Raw genomic sequence first — 14445 nt, forward strand, 5'->3', positions numbered from 1 at the left:
ACGCCTCAAGAAAAATCATGATGTTCCCATACCAAAACGAAAGGAGACCTGACTACCCAAGGAATACAGGAGAGATTTCCTGAGGTCCCTGTCCCAACTCGAGAAGGACCCCATGCTTCCCGCCGCAACTCGAGAAAAAACACTAAATTCTGCACTCAGTGTGAGAAGAGGAAAATTTCCACTGCAGAGTCTCAAGAAAAATCCCACATTCCCGCTTGTAACTCGAACGGGTACATCACACCCTTTATGCGACTCAAGACATTTACTGAAATAGCTCTCCCCAACTGAAAGGAGAACACAATTAATGCACTCAAATTTAGAGGAAGCCCTATTCCCATTCCATCCCTCAAGAGTAATTCCGATGTTCCGATAGCTAAACGAAAGGAGACCTGACTTCCCAGGAATTACTTGAGTGAGTTCCTGAGGTCCCTGTCGCAACTCGAGAAGCACCCCAAGGTTCCTGCCGCAACTCGAGAAAAACAACCTAATTCTTCACTCAAGGTGTGATGAGGAAAATTTCCCCTGCAGATTCTCAAGAGAAATCCCACATTCCCATTTGAAACTCGAATGGGTACTTCACATTCTTTATGCGACTAAAGACATTCACTGATATAGGTGTCCAAACTTGAGAGGAGAACACAATTTATGGATTCATCTTTAGATGGGGCCCTATACAGATTCCACGCCTCGAGAGTAATCCCCATATTCCCCTACCAAAACGAAAGGAGACTTGACTTCCCAGCAATACACGAGTGACTTGCTGCGGTCCCTGTCGCAACTCGAGAAAGACCCCAAACTCCCCGCTGCAACTCGAGAAAAACCACAAGATTCTGCACTCAAGGTGAGATAGGAAAATTTCACCTGCAGAATCTCAAGAGAAATCCCACATTCCCGCATGAAACCCGAACGGGTACTTCACACTCTTTAGGCAACTCAAGACATTCCCTGACACAGCTCTCCCCACTTGGGAGGAGAACACAATTTATGGACTTAATGTTAGATGAGGCCCTATTCGCATTCCATGCCTCGAGAGTAATCTCGGTGACCCCTAGCAAAACGAAAGGAGACCTGACTTCCCAGGTATTACTTGAGTGAATTCCTGAGGTCCCTGTCGCATTTCGAGAACGACCCCAAGCTTCCCGCCGCAACTCGAGAAAAACCACAAGATTCTGCACTCAAGGTGAGATGATGAATATTTCACCGACAGATTCTCAAGAGAAATCCCACATTCACGCTTGAAATTCGAACATGCACTGAACACCCTTTATGCGACTCAAGACTTTTCCTGACATAGCTCTCCCCACTTAGGAGGAGAACACAATTTATGGACTCAACGTTAGATAAGGGCCTATTTCCATTCAATGCCTCGAGTGTACTCCCGCTGCTCCCCTACCAAAACGAAAGTAATCCTGAGTTTCCAGGGACTACACGAACGAATTCCTGATATCCCTGTCACAACTCGAGAAGGACCCTAAGCTTCCTGCTGCAACTCGAGAAAAACCACAAGATTCTGCACGCAAGGTGAGATGAGGAAAATTTCCCCGGCAAAGTCTCAAGAGAAATCCCACATTCCCGCATGAAACTCGAACGGGTACTTGACACCTTTATGCGACTCAAGACTTTCCCTGACATAGCTGTCGCCACTTGAAAGGAGAAAACTATTTATGGCCTCAACTTTAGATGTGACCCTATTCCCATTCCATGCTTCGAGAGAAATCGCGATGTTCCCCTAACAAAATGAAAGGAAACCTGACCTCCCAGGGACTACACTAGCGAGTTACTGTGTTCACTGTCGCAATTCAACAAGGACCCCAATCTTCTCCAGCAACTCGAGAAAAACCACAAGATTCTGCACTCAAGGTGAGATGACGAATATTTCCCCTGCAGAGTCTCAAGAGAAACCCCACATTCCCGCTTGTAACCTGAACGTGAACTTCACACCCTTTATGCGATTCAAGACATTCCCTGACATAGCTGTCCCACTTGAGAGGCAAACACAATTTATGGACTCAACTTTAGATGAGGCCCTATTCCCATCCACGCCTCGAGAGTAATTCCGATGTTCCCCTACCAAAACGAAAGGAGACCTGACTTCCCAGGGACTACATGAGTGAGTTCCCGAGGTCCCTGTCGCAACTCGAGAAGGACCCCAAGCTTCCCTCCGCAACTCTAGAAAAACCACAAAATTGTGCACTCAAGGTGAAATGAGGAAAATTTCCCCTGCCGAGTCTCAAGAGAAATCCCACATTCACCCTTGAAACTCGGACGGGTACTTCACACTCTTTATGCGATTCAAGACATTCCCTGACATAACTCTCCCCACTTGAGAGGAGAACACAATTTATGGTCTCAACATAAGATGAAGGCCTATTCCCATTCCACGCCTCGAGAGTAATCCCGATGTTCCCCTACTAAAACGAAAGGAGACCTCACTTCCAGGGACTAAACAAGGGAGTTCCTGAGGTCCCTGTCACAACTTGAGAAGGACCCCAAGCTTCCCGCTGCAACTCGACAAAAACCACAAGATTCTGCACTCAAGGTGAGAACAGGCATATTTCCCCTGCAGTGTATCAAGCGAAATCCCACATTCCCGCTTGAAACTCGAACGGGTACTTGACATCCATTTTGCGACTCAAGACTATCCCTGACATAGCTGTCCCCACTTGAGAGGAGAACAAAATTAATGGACTCAAAATTAGATGAGGCCAAATTCCCCTTCCTCGCCTCGAGAGTAATCCCGATGTTCCCCTACCAAAACGAAAGGAGACCTGACTTCCCAGGGACTACACAAGCGAGTTCATGAGGTCCCGGTCGCAACTCTAGAAGGACCCGAATCTTCCCGCCTCATCTCGAGAAAAACCACAAGATTCTGCACTCAAGGTCAGATGAGGAAAATTTCCCCTGCAGAGTCCCAATAGAAATCTCACATTCCAGCTTGAAACGCGAAAGGGTACTTGACACCCTTTATGCGACTGAAGATATTCCCTGACAATATTGTCCCCACTTCAGAGGAGATCACAATTTATGGACTCAACATTAGATGAGGCCCTATTCGCATTAAACGCCTCGAGAGTAATCCCGATGTTCCCCTTCTAAAACGAAAGGAGACCTAAATTGCCAGGGACTACATAAGCGAGTATCTGAGGTCCATGTTGCAACTTGAGAAGGACACGAAGCTTCCTGCCGTAACTCGAGAAAAAACACAATTTTCTGCACTCAAGGTGAAATGAGGAAATTTTCCACTGCAGATTCTCAAGAGAAATCACACGTTCCCACTTGAAACTCGAACGGGTACTTCACAACCTTTATGCAACTCAAGACATACCCTGACATAGCTGTCCCCACTTGAGAGGAGAACACTATTAATGGAATCAAATTTAGAATACGCCCTATTCCCATTCCACGCCTCGAGAGTAATCAAGATGTTCCCTTACCAAATCGAAAGGAGACCTGATTCCAGGGACTACACGAGCGAGTTACTGAGGTCCCTGTCGCAACTCGAGAAGGACCCAAGCTTCCCGCCTCAACTCGAGAAAAAACACAAGATTCTGCACTCAAGGAGAGTTGAGGAAAATTTCACCTGCAGAGTCTCAAGAAAATTCGCATATTCCCTCTTGAAACTCGAACGGGTACTTGACACCCTTTATGTGACTCAAGATATTCCCTGACATTGCTGTCGCCACTTGAAGGGAGAACACAATTTATGGACTCAACTTTAGATGAGGCCCTATACCCATTCCACGTCTCGAGAGTAATCCCGATATTCCCCAACCAAAAGGAAAGGAGATCTGACTTCCCAGGGACTACACGCACGAGTTCCTGAGGTCCCTGTCGCAACTCGAGATGGACCCCAAACTTCCCGCCGCAACTCGACAAAAACCACAAGATTCTGCACTCAAGGTGACATGAGGAAAATTTCCCCTGCAGAGACTCAAGTGAAATTCCACATTTCTGCTTGAAACGCGAACGGGTACTTGACAACCTTTATGCGACTTAAGACATTCCCTTACCTAGCTGTCCCCACTTGAGAAGAGAACACAATTTATGGACTCAACTTTAAATGAGAGCCTATTCCCACTCCACGCTTCGAGAGTAATCCCGATGTTCCCCTACCAAAACGAAAAGAGACCTGACATCCCAGGGACTACACAAGCGAGTTCCTGAAGTCCCTGTCGCCCCTCGAATAGGACCCCAAGCTTCCCGCCGCAACTCGAGAAAAACCACAAGATTCTGTACTCAAGGTTTGATGAGGAAAATTTCCCCTGTAGAGTCTCAAGAGAAATCCCTCATTTCCCCTTGAAACGTGAAGTGTACTTGAGACCCTTTATGCTACTCAAGACATAAACTGACATATCTGTCCCCATATGAGAGGAGAACCCAATTTATGGACTCAAATTTAGATGAGGCAATATGCTCATTCCACGCCTCAAGAGTATTCCCTATGTTTCCCCACCAACACAAGAGGAGATCTGACTTCCCAGGGACTACACGAGTGATGTCCTGTGGTCCCTGGTGCAACTCGAGAAGGACACCAAACATCCTGAGGCAACTCGAGAAAAACCACAAGATTCTTCACTTAAGGTGAGATGAGGAAAATTTCCATTGCAGAGTCCTAAGAGAAATCCCACATTCCCGCTTTGAAACCCGAACTGGTGCTTGACACCCTTTATGCGACTCAAGACATTCCCTTACATAGCTATCTCCACTTGAGAGGAGAACACAATTTATGCACTCACCTTTAGATGAGGCCCCATTCCCATTCCACCTCTCAAGAGTAATCCCGAAATTCCCCAACCAAAACGAAAGGAGACCTGACTTCCCAGGGACTACATGAGTGAGTTCCTGAGGTCTCTGTCGCAACTCGAGGAGGACACCAAGCTTCCGGCCGCAACTCGACAAAAGCTACAAGATTCTTCACTCAAGGTGAGATGAGGAAAATTTCCCCTGAATAGTCTCAAGAGAAACCCAACATTTCTGGTTGAAAGTCGAATGGGTACTCGACACACTTTATGCGACACAAAACATTCCCTGACATACGTGTCCACACTTGAGGGGAGAACACAATTTATGGACTCAACTTTAGCAGAGGCCCTCTTACCACTCCTCGCCTTGAGAGTAATAACGATGTTCCCCTACCAAACGAAAGGAGACCTGATTTCCCAGGGACTACACGACCGAGTTCGTTAGGTCCCTGTCGCCCCTTAGTTGGACCCCAAGCTTCCTGAAGCAACTTCTGAAGAAACACAAGATTGTGCACGCAAGTTGAGATGAGGAAAGTTTCCCCTGCAGAGTCTCAAGAGAAATCCCACATTCCCACTTGAAAAGCGAACGGGTAGTTGACACACTATGCGACTCAAGACATCCCCTGACATAGCTATCCCCATTTGAGAAGAGAAAACAATTTATGGACTAAACTTAAGATGAGGCCCTATTCGCATTCCACGCCTCGAGAGTAATCCCGATGTTCCCCTACAAAAACGAAAGGAGGCCTGAATTCCCAGGGACTACACAAGCGAGTAACTGAAGTCCCTGTCGCCACTTGAGAAGGACCCCAATCTTCCCGCCGCAACTCGAGAAAAACCACAAGATTCTGCACTCACGGTGAGATGAGGAAAATTTCCCCTGCAGAGTCTCAAGAGAAATCCCAAATTCCCGCTTGAAACGCGAACAGGTACTAGACACATTTTATGCGACTCAAGACATCCCCTGACATAGCTATCCCCATTTGAGAGGAGAAAAGAATTTATGGACTAAACTTAAGTTGAGGCCCTATTTGCATTTCACGCCTAGAGAGTAATCTCGATGTTCCCCAACAAAAACGAAAGGCGACCTGAATTCCCAGGGACTACACGAGCGAGTACCTGAAGTCCCTGTTGCCACTTGAGAAGTACCCCAATCTTCCCGCCGCAACTCGAGGAACACCACAAAAAAATCCACTCAATGCGAGATGAGGAAATGGTGCACTGCAGAATCTCAAGAGAAATCCCACATTCCCGCATGAAAGGCAGAAGAATACTTGACACTCTTTATGCGACTGAGAAATTTCCCTCACACAGCTGTCCCCGTTGGAGAGGAGAACACATGGTACGGACTCAAACCTAGAAGAGGCTCAATTCCCACTTACCGGCTTGAGAGTAATCCCGAAGTTTCCCAACCAATACAAAGGGGACCTGACCTACCTGAAGCAACACCAGAGAGTTTCTGAGGTCCCAGTTGCAACTCGAGAATTAACCCCAGCTTCCCGCCGCAACTCGAGAAACACCACAAAACTATCCCCTCAATGCGAGATGAGGAAATTGTGTGCTGCAGAATCTCAAGAGAAATCCCACATTCCCACTTGAATGGCAAAGGGTACTTGACAACCATTTTCAGACTAAGAAAGTTCCCTCACACAGCCGTCCCCATTGGAGAGGAGAACAGACTTTATGGACTCAACCCGAGAAGAGGCCTTATTCCTATTTAAAGTTTCGAGAGTAATTCCTAAGTTCCGCATCCAACACTAAAGGGGACCTGACTTCCCTGAAGCAACCCGAGCGAGTTCCACTGGTCCCCGTCGTAACTCAACAAAAACCACCAGCTTCCCACCACAACTCGAGAAAAACCAGAAAATTATCCCCTCAATGAGAGATGAGGAAAATGGGCGCTGAAGAATTACAAGAGAAATCCCAAATTCCCCTTGAAATGCAAAAGGGTACTTGACACCATTTATGTGACTCAGAAAGTTCCCTAAAACAGCCGTCCCCATTGGAGAGGAGAACACAGTTTATGGACTCAAGTCTAAAAGAGGCCGTATTCATATTTTACAGCTCGAGAGTAATCCCGAATTTGCCCTTCCAACACCAAAGTGGACCTGACTACCCTGAAGCACCCGAGCGAGTTCCCCGTCGAAAATCGAGAAGTATCCGAGCTTCCCACCGCAACTTGAGAAACACCACAAAATTATCCCCTCAATGCGAGATAAGGATATACTGCACTCCAGTAACTCAAGGGAAATCCCACATTCTCGCTTGAAAGGCAAAAGGGTACTGACACCCTTTATGCGACTCACAAAGTTCCCTCACACAGCCGACCCCATTGGAGAGGAGAACACACTTTATGTACTTAACTTGCGAAGAGGCCCTATTCCCATATAACAGCTAGAGATTAATCTGGTACTTCCCCTTTCAACACAAAAGGGGACCTGACTTCCCTGAAGCAACTTGAAGGAGTTCCTGATGTCGCAGTCCCAACTCAAGAAATACCCCAAGCTTCCCGGCGCAAATCCAAAACCGCTGCAAAATTATCCACTCAATGCGAGATAAGGATATACTGCAGTGCAGGACCTCAAGAGAATTTCCACATTCCCGCTTGAAAGGCAAACGTGTACTTGACACCCTTTACCCGACTCAGAAGGTTCCCTCACACAGCAGTCCACATTGGAGAGGAGAACACACTTTATGAACTCAACACGAGAAGAGGCCCTATTCCCATTTAACGGCTCGAGAGTAATCCCGAAGTTCCCCTTTCAACACAAAAGGGGACCTGACTTCCTTGAAGCAATCCGAGCGAGTTCCTGAGGCCCCAGTCACTACTCGAGAAGAACCCCAAGCTTCCCGCCTCAACTCGAGAAACACCACAAAATTATCTCCTCAATGCTGCGAGATGAGGAAATTGTTTGCTGCAGATTCTCAACAGAAATCCCACATTCCTGCTTGAAAGACAAAGTGTACTTGACACCCATTTTCAGATTTAGAAAGTTCCCTCACACAACCGTCCTCTTTGGAGAGGAGAACACACTTTATGGACTCAATTCTGAAAAGAGGCCCTGTTCCTATTTAACGGCTCAAAAGTAATCCCGAGTCTCCCTTTCCAACACAAAAGGGGATCTGACTTCCCTGAAGCAACCCGAACGAGTTCCTGCGGTCTGTGTCGCAACTGGAGAAGTACCCCAGCTTCCCCCCGCAACTCGAGAAACACCACAAAATTATCCCCTCAATGCGAGATGAGGAAAATATGCGCTGCAGAATTACAAGAGAAATCCCAAATTCCCCTTGAAAGGGAAAAGGGTACTTGACACCATTTATGTGACTCAGAAATTTCCCTCAAACACCCATCCCCATTGGAGAGGGGAATACAGTTTATGGACTCAAATGGAGAAGAGGCCGTATTCACATTTTATGGCTCGACAGTAATCCTGAATTTCCCCATACTTCACAAAAGGGGAACTGACTTCACTGAAGCAACCCGAGCGAGTTCCTGAGGTCCCCGTCGCAATTCGGAAAGTAGACCCAGCTTCCCACTTACACTCGAGAAACACCACAAAATTATCCCCTCAATGCAAGATGAGGAAATTTTGCCCTGCAGAATCTCAAGAGAAATCCCACATTCCCACTTGAAAGGCAAAACAGTACTTGACACGCTTTATGCGCTTCAGAAAGTTCCCTCAAACAGCCGTCGGCTTTGGGGAGGAGAATACACTTTTTGACTCAACTCGAGAACAGGCCCTATTCCGATTTAACGGTTCGAGAATAATACTGAAGTTCCCCTTCCTTCACAAAAGAGGAACTTACTTCCTTGAAGAAACCCAAGCGAGTTCCTGAGGTCCCCATCATAACTCGAGAAGTACCCCCAGCTTCAAGCTGAAACTCCAGAAACACCACGAAATTATCCCCTCAATGCGAGATGAGGTAATTTTGCTATGCAGAATCTCAGGAAAAATCCCATATACATGCTTGAAAGGAAAAAGGGTACTTGACACCCTTTATGCACCTCAGAAAGTTCCCTCACGCAGCCGACCCCTTTGGAGAGGAGAACACAATTTATGGACTCAATTCGAGAAGAGGGCCTATTCCCATTTAACTGATGGAGAGTAGTCCGGAAGTTCTTCTTCCAGCAAAAAAGGGGACCTGACTTCCCTGAAGCAACCCGAGCGAGTTCCTGAGGTCCCTGTCGCAACTCGAGAAGTACCCCAGCTTCCTGCCAAAACTCGATAAACAGCACAAAATTATCCCCTCAATGCTAGATGAGGAAATTGTGTGCTGCAGAATCTCAAGAGAAATCCCACATTCCCGCTTGAAAGGCAAAAGTGGACTTGATACCATTTATGCGACTCAGAAAGTTCCCTCACAGAGCCATCCCCATTGGAGAGGAGAACACACTTTATGGACTCAACTCGAGAAGAGGCCCTATTCCTATTTAAGGGCTCTAGAGTAATCCCGATGTTACCCTTCCAACACAAAAAGGGGACCTGAATTCCTTGAAGCAACCCAAGTAAGTTCCTGTAGTCCCCGTGGCAACTCGAGAAGTACCTCCAGCTTCCCGGTGAAACTCGAGAAACACAAAAAAATTATCCCCTAAATGTGAGATGAGGAAATTTTGCGCTGCAGAATCTGAAGAGAAATCCCACATTCCCGCTTGAAAGGCAAAAGGGTACTTGGCACCCTTTATGCGACTCAGAAAGTTCCCTCACAGAGCCATCCCCATTGGAGAGGAGAACACACTTTATGGACTCAACTCGAGAAGAGGCCCTTTTCCCATTTAACGGCGCGAGAGAAATACGGAAATTCCCCTTCCTTCACAAAAGGGGAACTGACTTCCCTGAAGCAAGCCGAGAGAGTTCCTTAGGTCCCTGTCGCAACTTGAGAAGTAATCCCAGCTTCCTGCCGCAACTCGAAAAACAGCACAAAATTATCCCTTCAATGCGAGATGAGGAAATTTTGCCCTGCAGAATCTCAAGGGACATCCCAAATTCCCGCTTGAAAGGCAAAGGTACTTGACAGCATTTATGCGACTCAGAACGTTCCCTCACACAGCCGTCCCCATTGGAGAGGAGAACACATTTTATAGACTCAAGTTGAGAATAGGCCCTTTTCCCATTTAACGGCTGGAGAGTAATCATGAAGTTCCCTTTCCTTCACAAAAGGGGAGCTACTTCCCTGAAGCAACCTGAGCGAGTTCCTGAGGTCCGAAAAACAGCACAAAATTATAACCTCAATGCGAGATGAGGAAATTTTGCGCTGCAGAATCTCAAGAGAAAACCCACATTCCCGCTTGAAAGGCAAAAGGGTACTTGACACCCTTTATGAATATCAGAAAGTTCCCTAACAGCAGTCCCCATTGGAGAGGAGAACACACTTTATGGACTCAAATGTAGAAGAGGCTCTATTCCCGTTTAAGGGCTAGAGAGTAATAAGGAAGTTCCTTTTCCAGCACAAAAGGGGACTTGACTTCCCTGAAGCAACCCGAGAACGTTCTTGAGGTCCCCGTCGCAACCTGAGAAGTACCCCCACTCTCCCACCGCAACTCGAGAAACAGAACAAAATTATCCCATCAATGCGAGATGAGGAAATTTTGTGCTGCAGAATCTCAAGAGAAATCCCTCATTCCCGCTTGAAAAGCAAAATAGTACTTGACACCCTTTACCTGAATCAGTTCCCTAACAGCCGTCTCCATTGGAGAGGAGAACACACTTTATGGACTCAACCCGAGAAGAGGCCCTATTCCCATTTAACGGCTGGAGAGAAATCCAGAAGTTCCCCTTCCAACAAAAAACGGGACCTGACTTAACTCTAGAAACCCAAGCGAATGACTGAGGTCCCCGTTGCAACTCGAGAAGTACTCCCAGGTTCCCGCCGCAACTATAGAAACACCAAAAATTATCCCCTCAATGCGAGATGAGGAAAATATGCGCTGCAGAATCTCAAGAGAAATCCAACATTCCCGCTTGAAAGGCAAAAGAGTACTTGACACCCTTTATGCGAATCAAAAATTTCCCTCTTAGAGCCGTCCCCATTGAAGAGGAGAACACACTTTATGGACTCTCCTCCATAAGAGGCCCTATTGCCATTTAAGGGCTCGAGAGTAATCCTGAAGTTACCCTTCCAACACAAAAAGGGAACATGAATTCCCTGAAGCAACCCAAGCATGTTCCTGTAGTCCCCGTTGCAACTCGAGAAGTACCCCCAGCTTCCCGCTGAAACTCGAGAAACACAGCAAAATTATCCCCTAAATGTGAGATTAGGAAATTTTGCGCTCTAGAATCTCAAGAGAAATCTCACATTCCCGCTTGAAAGGCAAAGTGTTCGTGACACGCTTTATGCGTCTAAGAAAGTTCCCTCACACAGCCGTTCCCTTTGGACAGGAGAACACACTTTATGGACTCAACTCGAGAAGAGGCCCTATTCCCATTTAAGGGATCAAGAGTAATCCGGAAGCTCCCCTTCCAACACCAAAGGGAACCTGACTTCCCTGAAGAAACCCAAGCGAGTTCCTGAGGTCCCCGTCGCAACTCGAAAAGTACCCTCATCTTCCTGCCGCAACTCGAGAAACAGCACAAAATTATCCTCTCAATGCGAGATGAGGAAATTTTGCGATGCAGTATCTCAAGAGAAATCCCACATTCCCGCTTGAAAGGCAAAAGTGTACTCGATACCCTTTAGGCGACTCAGAAAGTTCCCACAAACAGCCGTCCCCATTGGAGAGGAGAACACACTTTATGGACTCAACTCGAGAAAAGGCTCTATTTCAATTTAACGGCTCGAGAGAAATCCGGAAGTTCCCCTTCCAAAACAAAAGGTGACCTTACTTCCTTGAAGCAACCCGAGTGAGTTCCTGAAGTCCCCGATGCAACTCGAGAAGTACCCCCACCTTCCCACCGCAACTCGAGAAACACCACAAAATTATCCCCTCAATGCGAGATGAGGAAATTTTGTGCTGCGGAATCTCAAGAGAAATCCCACCACCCTCTTGAAAGGCAAAACGGTACTTGACTCGCTTTATGCAACACAGAAAGTTCCCTAACATACAACCCATTGGAGAGAAGAACACTTTATATGGATTCAACTCGAGAAGAGGCCGTATTCCAATTTAATGGCTTGAGGTAATCCAGAAGTTCCCCTTCCAACATAAAAGGGGACCTGAATTCCCTGAAGCAACCCGATCAAGTTAATGAGGTCCCTGTCGCAACTCAAGAAATAACCCCAGCTTTCAGCCGCAACTCGAGAAACACCACAAAATTATCCCCTCAGTGCGAGGTGAGGAAATTTTGTGCTGCAGAATCTCAAGAGAAATCCCACATTCCCTGTGAAAGGCAAAGGGGTACTTGACACGCTTCAGGCGACTTAGAAAATTCCCTCACACAGCCGTCGCCATTGGAGAGGAGAACACACTTTTTTGACTCAACTGGAGAAGAGGTCCTATTTCCATTTAATGGCTCGAGAGTAATCCGGAAGTTCCCCTTGCAACACAAAAGGAGACCTGACTTCCCTATAGCAATCGGAGCGAGTTCTTGAGTTCCCATCACAACTCGAGTAGTACCCCCAGCTTCCGGCCGCAACTCGAGAAAAACCACAAAATTATTCCCTCAGTGCGAGATGAGGAAATTCTGCGCTGTAGAATCTCAAGAGAAATCCAACACTCCCCAATGAAAGGCAAAAGGGTACTTGACACCCTTCATGCCACTCAGAAATTTCCCTCACACAGATGTCCCCATTGGAGAGGAGAACAAATTTTATGGATTCAACTCGAGAAGAGGACCCATTCCCAATTAACGGCTTGAGAGTAATCCAGAAGTTCCTCTTCCAACACAAAGGGGACCTGACATCCCTGAAGCAACCCGAGCTAGTTCCGTCACTCCACGTCGCAACTCGAGAAGTACCCCCAGCCTTCGGCCCAAACTCGAAAAACACCACAAAATTATCCCCTCAATGCTAGATGAGGAAAATTTGCGCTGCAGAATCTCAAGAGAAATCCCACATTCCCTGTGAAAGGCAAAAGGGTACTTGACACCCTTCATACGACTCAGAAAATTTGCTCACACAGCCATCGCCATTGGAGGGGAGAACACATATTTTGGACTGAACTCAAGAAGAGGTCCTATTCCCCTTTTATGGCGCGAGAGTAATCCGGAAGTTCCCCTTCCTTCAAAATAGGGGAACTGACTTCCCTGAAGCAACCAGAGCGAGTTCCTGAGGTCCCAGTCGCAACTGGAGAAGTACCCCCAGCTTTACGCTGCAACTCGAAAAACAACACAAAATTATCCCCTCAAAGCGAGATGAGGAAATTTTGTGCTGCAGAATCTCAAGAGAAATCCCACATTCCCTCTTGAAAGGCAAAAGGGTACTTGACACCCTTTGTGGGACTCAGAAAGTTCCCTCACAGAGCCGTCCCTACTGGAGAGGAGAACACACTTTATGGACTCAACTCGCGAATAGTCCCTATTCCCATTTAACGACTTGAGAGTAATCCCGACATTCCCCTTCAAACACAAAAGGGGAACTGACTTCCTTGAAGCAGCCCGAGAGAGTTCCCGAGGACCCCATCGAAACAGTAGTAGTACCCCCAGCTTCCCACCAAAACTCGAGAAACACCCCAAAATTATCCCCTCACTGCGAGATGAGGAAATTTTCCGCTGCAGAATCTCAAGAGAAATCCCACATTCCTGCTTGAAAGTCAAAAGGGTAAGCTCCCTAACAGCCATCCTCATTGGATAGGAGAACACACTTTATGGCCTAAATGGAGAATAGGCCGTATTCCCATTTAAAATATCAAGAGAAATCCGGAAGTTTCCCTTACAGCACAAAAGGGAACCTGACTTCCCTGAAGCAACACGAGTGAGTTCCTGTGGTGTCCGTCACAACTCGAGAAGTACCCGCAGCTTCCCGGCGCAACTCGAGAAACACCACAAAATTATCCCCTCAATGCGAGATGAGGAAATTTTGCGCTGCAGAATCTCAAGAGACATCCCACAATCCCGCTTGAAAGGCACAAGGGTACTTGTCACACTTTATGCGACTCAGAAAGTTCCCTCACACAGCAGTCCACATTGGAGAGAAACACACTTTTTGGACTCAACACGAGAAGAGGCCCTATTCCCATTTACAGGCTCGAGAGTAATCCGGAAGTTCCCCTTCCAACATAATATGGGACCTGACTTACCTGAAGCAACCCGAGTGAGTTCCTGAAGTCCCCGTCGCAACTCAGGAAGGACCCAGAGCTTCCCGCTGCAACTTGAGAAACACCAGGAAATTATCCCCTAATGCGAGATGAGGACATTTTTCGCTGCAGATTCTCAAGAGAAATCCCACATTCCCGCTTGAAAGGCGAAAGGGTACTTGACACCCTTTATGCGACTCAGAAAGGTCCCTCACCTAGACTTTCCTTTGCAGAGGAGAACACACTTTATGGTCTCAACTCAAAGTACCCCCAGCTTCCCACCGCTACTTGAGAAACACCACAAAATTATCCACTCAATTCGAGATGAGGAAATTTTGCGCAGCAGAATCTCAAGAGAAATCAGACATTCATACTTGAAAGGCAAAAGTCTACTTAACACGCTTTATGTGAAAAAGAAAGTTCATTTACAGCCGTCTCCATTGGAAAAGAGAACGAACTTGATGGACTCAACTCGAGAAGAGGCCCTATCCCCATTGAATGGCACGAGAGTAATCCCCAAGTTCCCCTTCCTTC

This window comes from Moschus berezovskii, chromosome 14 (genome assembly GCF_049115385.1).
Source record: "Moschus berezovskii isolate FMDL1 chromosome 14, NW_MosBer_1.0, whole genome shotgun sequence".
In the NCBI taxonomy this organism is placed as follows: Eukaryota; Metazoa; Chordata; class Mammalia; order Artiodactyla; family Moschidae; genus Moschus; species Moschus berezovskii.